The sequence below is a fragment of the Macrotis lagotis genome, chromosome X (assembly GCF_037893015.1).
Source record: "Macrotis lagotis isolate mMagLag1 chromosome X, bilby.v1.9.chrom.fasta, whole genome shotgun sequence".
In the NCBI taxonomy this organism is placed as follows: domain Eukaryota; kingdom Metazoa; phylum Chordata; class Mammalia; order Peramelemorphia; family Peramelidae; genus Macrotis; species Macrotis lagotis.
In genome coordinates this window covers 315,325,243-315,335,416 of record NC_133666.1, presented here as the reverse complement: position 1 = coordinate 315,335,416, position 10,174 = coordinate 315,325,243, and positions in this window count along the sequence as shown.

Below are 10,174 nucleotides of genomic sequence, written 5' to 3'. Positions count from 1 at the left end.
CTAGACCACTTGGGATCTTGGTTTCTGACTTGTCCTTATTCTGTCTGAGTTGACCTGTGCTCTCCCTTCACCCAAGTAAGACAGACCTTTCCTAAAGTCCCTTCAAAATATCTGGAGCTACAAAATTGTTTTACTACATCATTTTGTGTGTTATACTCTGCTCTAGAAACTGATTATAGGCATGAATCAACATTGTTGTGGAGGGAAATTGGGGAAAATTCAGTCAACTTCATATCTTCTCTCTCCCAACTGCCTATATCATTTTTTTCAGTGTGCTTTTTTCCCTATCATTTATCTGATTCCTCTCATTTGAACTTATAATACATTCTTAAATTAAAAATAGCAGTTCTTGGGCAGCTGGGTGAGGAAGGAGATAGAGCACCAACCCTAGCAGCATCAGAACTGGAATAACATTTTTCATGGAGCTAAGGACCTGGGATTACAAGCCAGAAAGCACTACCCTGCAAAATTCAGCATATACTGTCAAGGGAAAAAAGGATGTTCAACGAAATACAATGAAATACAATGAAATTCCAAAATTTCCCAACACAAAGAACAGAACAGAACAGAATTCAATTGCCAAATACATAAAAAAAGTAAAATGAAAAAAGAGAACTTAAAAAAAATTGTTTTAAACAAATATTGGTTTCCTAAGAGGAAAGGTATAACAATTCTAATCCTTAGAACTCTCATTGTCTCAGGAAAATTAGAGGACAGCATATAATTGAAGAGAATGAACCTAAAGGTTATGGGTGTGATTGAGTCTTGTCTCTCACCATGTTTAAGACAAAAAGATTGAAAGAAAAAGTAGGGGTGTTAACTTCCACTTAAGTGTTTCATTACACTGTGACTGCCTTTAATCACAAGGTGCAAATCACTTTGTCTAATGAGGACATCAAAAACTGCAAGGACCTGAACCAATGTCTCTGTTACTTAAAATCATTTCTATGGTTCTCAGGTGAGATGTCCAGAGCCTCCCAAAATTTAGAGATTTTTAAGCATCATAAATTGTGAGGACCTGAGAGAGTGCCTCTGTTATTTACAAACATTTAGAAAGTTATCACTGAGACCTCAAGAGACTCCCAGTACTTATAGATCTTAAAGGTTATTGTAGTTAATTAGATCATATGGATGCTTCACTTAACAAGAACTTAAATACCCTGGGTGGGGAGGGGAGGAGTAAAGTGGATGACACAATTAACCTTGCTTAACTTAAGAAGGTGTCAAATACCTTGGGAGGGGAGGGAAGGAGTTAAAGTGTGAAAGAAGATAGGCTTGGGAGAAGGGGCACAAATAACTAAAGAAATGATGTGGATTTGGATGATAATTTGGCTTGTGAGGAGGATTGTATGTACATGAAAGATACTTGAAAAGGGGGATAAAGTAAAATAATTATTGTAATTTTAATTTGATTCAATTTTAATTATAATTTGAAGCAATCAAGTAAGGGATCTGTGATGCTATCTTGATAACAACAGGAGCTTATCAAGCAATCAGATAATCAATCTGTGGTTGATGATACCTGATTAATAATAAAGTTATAAATAATGCTATGGGAAGAGGCACAAAGATTTATAATTTTAGAGGGAAAGAAGGGACAATATGAATGCTGAGAAAATTCTATTAAATAGATTTAGCTCAGTGAGGGAATAAAATACATTCCAACTTGGGTTTAAAAATCTACCTTAAAATATAAGGAAGGGAAGAGGGCTGGGAAATTGAAAAAATAAGGGAAGAAGAGATTGATAAAGGGAAAGGAAAGGTATAAGTGAAACTAAACTGAAATTTAAATTTTTAAAAGAAAATTCAAAGGGGAAAGGTAGGAAAATTTTAATGAAAACAATAAGAGAAAAAGAAAGAGAAAAATATAAATGGAGAAAGATATCTTGGAGGAAAATACAGAATTAGTAACTTTAATAGCTAATGTGAATGGGATGAACTGTTCCATAAAATGGAAGTAGATAGCAAAAAGGCAGAAATAATAAAATACACACTTCTTAGATCATGATGCAAAAATAAAAATCACATGTATGTAATAAAGGGCTAGGAAAAGATAGACCAAGAACTAATTGGAAAATAAATAACTGTCTTAAATAATGGGTGGATCCATAATCAAATAATAAAAATAATCCATAATTATAACCAACTAAATGATAATGATGAGACATCATGCCAAAATTTATGGGATGCAGCAAAGGCATTTCATTTTGAGAGGAAATTTTATATCTCTAGGTGCCTATATGAATAAAAATAGATAAAGAGGACATCAATGAATTGGTTATGCAACTATAAAAGCTAGAAAAAAAACAAATTAAACAACCCCTATTAAATACCAAATTAGAAACTCTGAAAATCAAGGACAAGATGAATAAAATGGAAAGCTAGAAAACCATTGATCGCATAAACAAATTTAAGAGTTGGTTTCATGAAAAAGTCAATAAATAGAAAAACATCTGGATAATCTGATTTTTAACAAAGAAAGAAAATATTCAAATTACCTTTATCAAAAATGAAAAGTATGAAATAATCACTAATAAGAAGGAAATTAAAGAAATAAATCAGAGCCACTTTGCCCAAACTACATGCCAATAAATTTGACAATTTGAATGAAATAGATGAATATTTACAAAAATAAAAACAGAAAAGAAAAGAAATTACATAAATAACCTCATTTAATTAAAATAAATTGAAAAGGGGTGGCTAGTTGTCACAGTGGATAAAATACCAGCCCTCCAGTCAGGAGTACCTGGGTTCAAATCCGGCCTCAGACACTTGATAATTACCTAGCTTTGTGGCCTTAAGCAAGCCACTTAACCCCATTTGCCTTGCAAAAACCTAAAAAAATAGAAATTGAAGAAACAACCAATAAAAATACCTAAGAAAATGTCTCCAGGCCCAGATGGATTTAGAAGTGAATTCTACCAAACATTTAAGGAACAATTAATTTCTTTTCTAAACAAACTATTTAAAAATGGGAGAGAAAGGAGTTCTGCCAAACTCCTTTTTATGACACCAACATAATGCTAATACCCAAACCCAAAAGAACTAAAATTGATGTAGAAAATTGCAGACCAGGGGTGGCCAGGTGGCTCAGTGGATAGAGCACTGGCCCTGCAGTCAGGAGCACCTAGTTCAAATTTGGCCTCAGACACTTAATAATTACCTAGATGTGTGGTCTTGGGTAAGCCACTTTACCCCATTGCCTTGTAAAAAAAAAATACCTAAAAAAAAGAAAGTGATCCACAGGCTATTATTATATGTTATTTATATATTGGCGTGGCTAGGTGGTGCCGAGTGGGTAAAGCACTGGCCCTGGAGTCAGGAGTACCTGGGTTCAAATGCTGTCTCAAACACTTAATAATTACCAAGCTGTGTGGCCTTGAGCAAGCCACTTAACCCCAATTGCCTTGCAAAATAAAAAAAAAAAAAACATAAAAAATTGTAGACCAATCTCCCTAATGTATATTGATGCAAAAATCTTAAATAAAATTGTAGCTCTGAGATTACAGTCAATTATTACTAGGATAATATACCATGATCAGGTTAGATTTATATTAGGAAAGCAGGCTTGGTTCAACATTAGAAAACACTCAACATAATTAAACATATCAATATTAAATCCAACAGAAATCATAATAGAGGCTGAAAAAGTCTTTCATAAAACACAACATCCATTCCTATTAAAAACACTAGTTTATGAAAAAATGGAATTTTCATTACAATGATACATAGTATCTATCTAAAACCACCCTCAAATATTATATGTAATGGGAATAAACTCAGAACTTTTCCAATAAATTCAGTGCTGAAACAAGGATGCCCATTATCACCATCACCATTCATTACAGAATTGGAAATGTTAGCAGTAACGATAAGAGAAGAAAAAGATATTTAAGGAATCCGAATTGGCAATGAGAAAGCAAAACTTTCACTCTGAATATTGCATGATGGTATATCTAAAGAACCCAAGAAAATCATCTAAAATCCTCCTTGAAACAATTAAATTGAGCAAAGTAGCATGTGATATAAATGCACATAAACCATCAGCTTTTCAATATATGAATAACAAAGACTAACAACAAGAGATAGAAAGAGAAATTCCATTTAAAAACAACTGTAGACAACATTAAATACTTGGGAATCTACCTCCAAAGGCAAACCCATAAATTGTATGAACACACTTATAAAGCTCTCTTCATCCAAATAAAGTCAGATCTAAAAAATTGGAAAAAAATGTCAAATGCTATGGTTAGATTTAGCTAATATAACAAAAATGACAATTCTACCCTAATTAAATTATTTATTGACATAGCAAACTACAAAATATCTACTTTGCTGAACTAGAAAATATAGTAACAAAATTCATCTGTAGCAACAAAATGGCAAGAATAGCAATGGAACTTATGAAAAAAAAAATTAAAGGAAGGTGACCTGACCTAGGTCTGCCAGATCTAAAGCTATAGTATAAAGGAACAGTTAGTAAAACTGCCTGATACTAGCTAAGAAATAGAGTAATGGATCAGTGGATCAGTATAGGTTCAAAAGTAAATGACTACAGTAAATGACTACAGTAATCTACTATTTGAAAAATCCAAATACATCAACCTCTGGGATAAGAACTCACTATTTGATGGGAAAACTAGAAAACAGTATGTCAAAAACTAGTTATAGATCCACATCTCACACCCTATTCCAAAATAAGTTCAAACTGAGTACATGATTTAAATATAAAGAGCGAAACCATAGATAAGTTAATAGACCAAAAAGTATGATATCTATTTGATCTATGGCAAAGGGATAAATTTATGACCAAACAAGAATTAGAGCACAATATAAATTGCAAAATGTAGGATTTGACTATATTAAATTAAAAAGGGTTTTGCACTAATAAAATTAATGCTTGCAAGATAAGAAGAAATGTGGAAAGCTGGGGAACAATCTTCACAACAAAGAATTCTGATAGAGGTCTCATTTTGAAAATATATAGTGGATTGCATCAAATTTTTAAGATCAGAATTCATTCCTCAATTGATAAATGGTCAAAGGTTGTGACCAGACAATTTTCAAATGAAGAAATTAAAGCTATATATAATCATATGAAAACATTTTCCAAATCACTATTGATTAGAGAAATGCCAATTATAAAAATAATGAGGTATCATCTCACACCCATTAGAGTTATTAAACTAAGTGAGAAAAGCATCTAGGGACCCCAACACCAAACCTCTATTAAACAACCCCTCTCCTAACACAAGAGCTTAGGAAAATGAGGAAAGACCAATGGAAGGGGGTTCATAGAAAAATTACTAGAAAGTAAAGACACTAAGTCAGCGAGATCTAGAACCTCTAAGGTGAATATGATTTTTCTAGAGCACAAAAAAGACTTCCTTGAAGAAATCAGGAAGGAGTTTAAAATTAATTGGAAAGTTTGGGAAAAAAATTAATACCTGGCAACAAGAAAACAAATCCTTGGCAAAAATGTAAAAGAAAATACTTCTCTCAAAACCTCAATTAATCAAATGGAAAACTCTTTCAAAAAATAGAATTGACCAATTGGAAAAGGAGTTTCACAAGATAAATGAAGAAAATTCTTATCTAAAAAAAAGAATGGTTTCTGTAGAAATTAATGACTTCATGAGACAACAAGAATCTGTTAAACAAAAACAAAAAAAAAAGTAAAAAAAATTGAAGAAAATGTAAAGTACCTCATCTGCAAACCTTCTGACATAGACAATAGAAGTAGGAAGGACAACATTAGAATTATTGGTCTCCTTGAAAATAATGAGGAAAAAACAAGCCTGGACTTAAAATTACAGGATTTAGTGATGGAAAATTACCCTGAAATGGTGGAACCAGAGGTCAAAGTAGTTATTGAAAGAATATATCAATCCCCTCCAGAAAGGGATCCCAAAATGAAAAAAATCAAGGAATATTGTGGCCAAATTCCAGGACTATCAGCTAAAAGGGAAAATGTTGCAAACAGCCAGAAACAAACAATTTAGATTCCTAGGGGTCACAGTGTGGTTTACCAAGGATCTGGCTTCAAGAACATTAAGGCACTGAAGGGCCCAGAATTTGATATTCCAAAAAGCAGGGGAGCTTGTAATACAGCCAAGAATTCATTATCTGGCAAAACTGAGCCTTCTCTTCCAGGTGAAAAAGGTGGATATTTAATGAAATAGGAAACTTACATATTTCCTGATAAAAAGACCAAAACTTAATGGAAAATTTGGAATTCAAAAAGGAGACTCAAGAGACATATGAAAAGATGAAAAAAATGAAACTGGCTATATCCCTACCTGGGAGAAAGACTCTAATCACTCTCAAGAATTGTAACCCTATTAGAAAGAATCTATTTAGCCAGAGGTGATGGACACTCAGGACTCTTCTGTGACTCACAATGATTTAAAAACAATACCTCCTTAAAAAGTGGGACAGTAAAGATATGGGATAATGGAGCAGATTGAATGAGGTTAAATCTCATTACATTAAGAGGTACAAAGAACCTATTACAATAGAGGGGAAGAAGGGAGGACATGAAAAAAAAATCTGAATATCTGCTCATCAGATTTGGATTAAAGTTAACATACATGCACACAATCAATTTAAGCAAAATATCTTAGCTTGCAAGTACTAAAAAGGGGGAAAAGGGAGGGGACGACAAAATTTGGAAATAAGAGAAGGAAGAGAAAGAAGAAGGGGCAATGGGGAAGGGATAAGAAAGGAGAAGGGGGCTGGATATAGGAGGCAAACACACTGAATGTGGCAGCAATATGAAAAAAATATTAAGGAATATGGATAAAGGGGGAAAAGTGGAAAAATACAAACAGGGAAGACAATATGGAGGGCAATAAAGAGTTAGTAATTATAACTTTGAACGTGAATTGAATTAACTCTCCCTAAAAATGTAAGTGAATAGCAGAGTGGATTAAAAAACAGAATCCTATAATATATGGCTTAAAAGAAACTCATTTGAAGCAGAGAGATAACATATAAAGTAACAGTAAAAGGTTGAAGCAAAATGTATTTTGCTTCAGCTGAAGTCAAAAAAGTATGGATAGTAATTCTTATCTCAGACAAAGCATCTGCAAAAATAGATATTGTTTATAAGAGATAAGGAAGGAAATTATAGCCTCCAAAAAGGTATCATAGACAGTAAAGTAATTTCAATATCAAATGTGTATGCAACGAATAGCATAGCATCCAAATGCTTAGAGGAGAACTTGAAGGAGTTACAGGAAGACATAGACAACAACATGGTGGGAGACCTCAACCTCCCTCTCAATGATTTAGATAAATCTAATGATAAAATAAACAAGAACCAAGTTAAGGAGGTAAATAGATTGTTAGCAAGCCTAGACAGGATCGACAAATAGAGGAAAATGAATACTGATAGAATAGAATGTACTTTATTTGTACAGTATATTGCTATCTACAAAAATTGACCATTAATTAGGGCATAAAAACCTAATAATCAATTGCAGAAAGGCAGAAATAGTGATTACATTTTTCTCAGCTCATAATGTAATAAAATCCCATGCAATATTGGGCCAGGAAATATAGAACCAAAATTAATTGGAAACTAAGTAACCTCATTTTAAAGATTGAGTGGATCATGAAACAAATTATAGAAAGAATTAATTATTTCATCCTACATAATGACATAATGAAACAACACAACAAAACTCATGGGACAAAGCGAAGGCAGCTGTAAGTGGATATATTGCATTTCTAAATGCTTACATGAATAAATTAGTGAAAGAAGAAATAAATGAACTAAACATGAAAATCCAAAAATTAGAGAAAGAACAAATTAACCCCCTCCAATTAAATACAAATTAGAAATATTAAAAATTAGAAAAGAAATTTTAAAAAAAACAAGTAAGAAAATTTTTGTATTAATGAATAAAACTAAGAGTTAGTTTTATGAAAAAAACAATAAAATTGATAAACCTCTGGTTAATTTGATTTTTTAAATTTTTATTTATTTTTTTATTCTTTTATTTTGTACAAATGATGTTTTTATACAATACTAAACTATTTTTGTTGAAGGGTAAACATAATACCCCCTCTTCCCCCATCATGAGCAATAAATTAAAGGAAAGAGAAAAAAATAAAATTAAAATTATAAAAAATACTAATAATAATTATATTAGGAGCAGCAAGGTGGCACAGTAGACAGGGCACTGGCCCTGGAGCCAGGAGCTGCCGAATGCAAATCGAGCTCCATACACCCAATAGTCATCCAGTGCTGTGACCCTGGGAAAGCCACCCCAACCCCATTGTGCTGCAAAAACTACAACAACATCAATAATAATAATAATAATAAAAGTAGAGGTTACCAGGTTGCCCAGTGTTCAAAGCACTGGCCCTGGAGCCAGGAACACCCAGGTCCAAATCTGGTCTCAGACACCCAATAATCACCCAGCTGTGCAGCCCTGGGCAAGCCACCATTTTCCCTGCAAACTCCTCCCTCCTCAAAAAAAAATAATTAAAAAATGTGCTTCAGTCTGTGTTCCAATACCTCCAGCTCTGTTGCAGGTGGATCACATTCTTTATGATATGTCCAACACAAAAACTACTTTCATATTTTTCCAGTTGCCATTGCTGATCGCAACTCCCTCCATTCATACTTCCCCACTACAATACACTATACCTTCCTCTCTCCTTTCCCTCTGTCCCTCTTCTTAAATGTGCTATAGGGTAGCTGAGTGGCACAGCAGACAGATCCCCAGCCCTGGGGCCAAGAGGCCCTGAGCCCACATACACCTCTGCTAAGTCCCAGAAACCACCTGGCCCTTTAGTCCCTGAAAGTCCATCCAATCCCAGCCCCTTGAAAGAAGTAAAAAAGAAATTGTGTTATATCTGACCACTCACCCCCTTGGTCCAACTATATGCCATCACTCACATCCCCCCACTTCCCCCTGTCCCCCTTCTGTCCTTATTCTGGATGTCTATACCCCATTGAGTATATTTGCTGTTTCCTCTCCTAGCCACTCTAATCAGAGTGAGGCTTCCCTCATTGCCTCTTGCCTTCCCTCCTTCCATATCATTGCCATAACTCATTGTACTAAAAAATCTTATTATATGAAATATCTTAGCCTATTCTACCTCTCCTTTCTCTTACTCCTGTTACATTTCCCTTTTAGCTATTGACTCCATTTTTACCATGTATTATATCTTCAAATTCAGCTCTCTCCTGTGCTTCATCTATAAAAAGCTCCTTCTATCTGCTTTATGAAATGAGAAGTTTCTCATGAGTATAATCAGTATCATTTTCTATGCAGGAATACATGTAGTTCATCATCATAAAGTCCCTCATATTTTACCCTTCTCCACTCTCTATGCTTCACCTGCATCCTGTATTTGAAGATCAAGCTTTCTGTTCAGCTCTGGTCATTTCAACAGGAAAATCTGAATCAAGCCCGGTTCATTGAAAGTACTTCTTTTTCCCTGGAAGAGAATGCTCAGTTTTGCTGGGTAGTTGATTCTCCATTTCTTTTGTCTTCTGGGAATATTATATTCTAAGCCCTATGAGCTTTTAATGTATTCTTGCTAATTCCTGTATGTTCCTGACTGCAGCTCTACAATATTTGAATTGTGTCCTTCTGACTGCTTGTAATATTTTCTCTTTGACTTGGGAGTTCTGGAACTTGACTATAATATTCCTGTGGTTTTTATTTTTTTTGATCTCTTCCTGGGGAAGATTGGTGGATTCTCCCAATTTCTATATTGCCCTCTGTTTCTAGGATATCTTGGCAATTTTCCTGTAGGAATTCTTTAAAAATGATGTCAAGGCTCTTTTCCTGATCATGACTTTCAGATATCCCAATAATTTTTAAATTAACTTTCCTGAATCTGTTTTCCAAATCATTTGTTTTTTTCAATGAGATGTTTCACATTTTCTTCTAATTTTTCATTCTTTTGTTTTACAAGTATTGTGTCTTGATTTCTCAGTCAGATGCTTCCCTGGGCTCCATTCTACACCTGAAAGATTTGTTTTACTCAGAGTGCTTTCTTACTTCTTTTTCCATGTAGCCAATTCTGCTTTTTAAAACATTCTTATCCTCAATAACGTTTTGAACTGCTTTACCTATTTGTCCTATGCTGGTTTTCAACATGTTATTTTCTTCAGCATTTTTTGGATCTACTTGACTAAATTGTTGATTTCTTT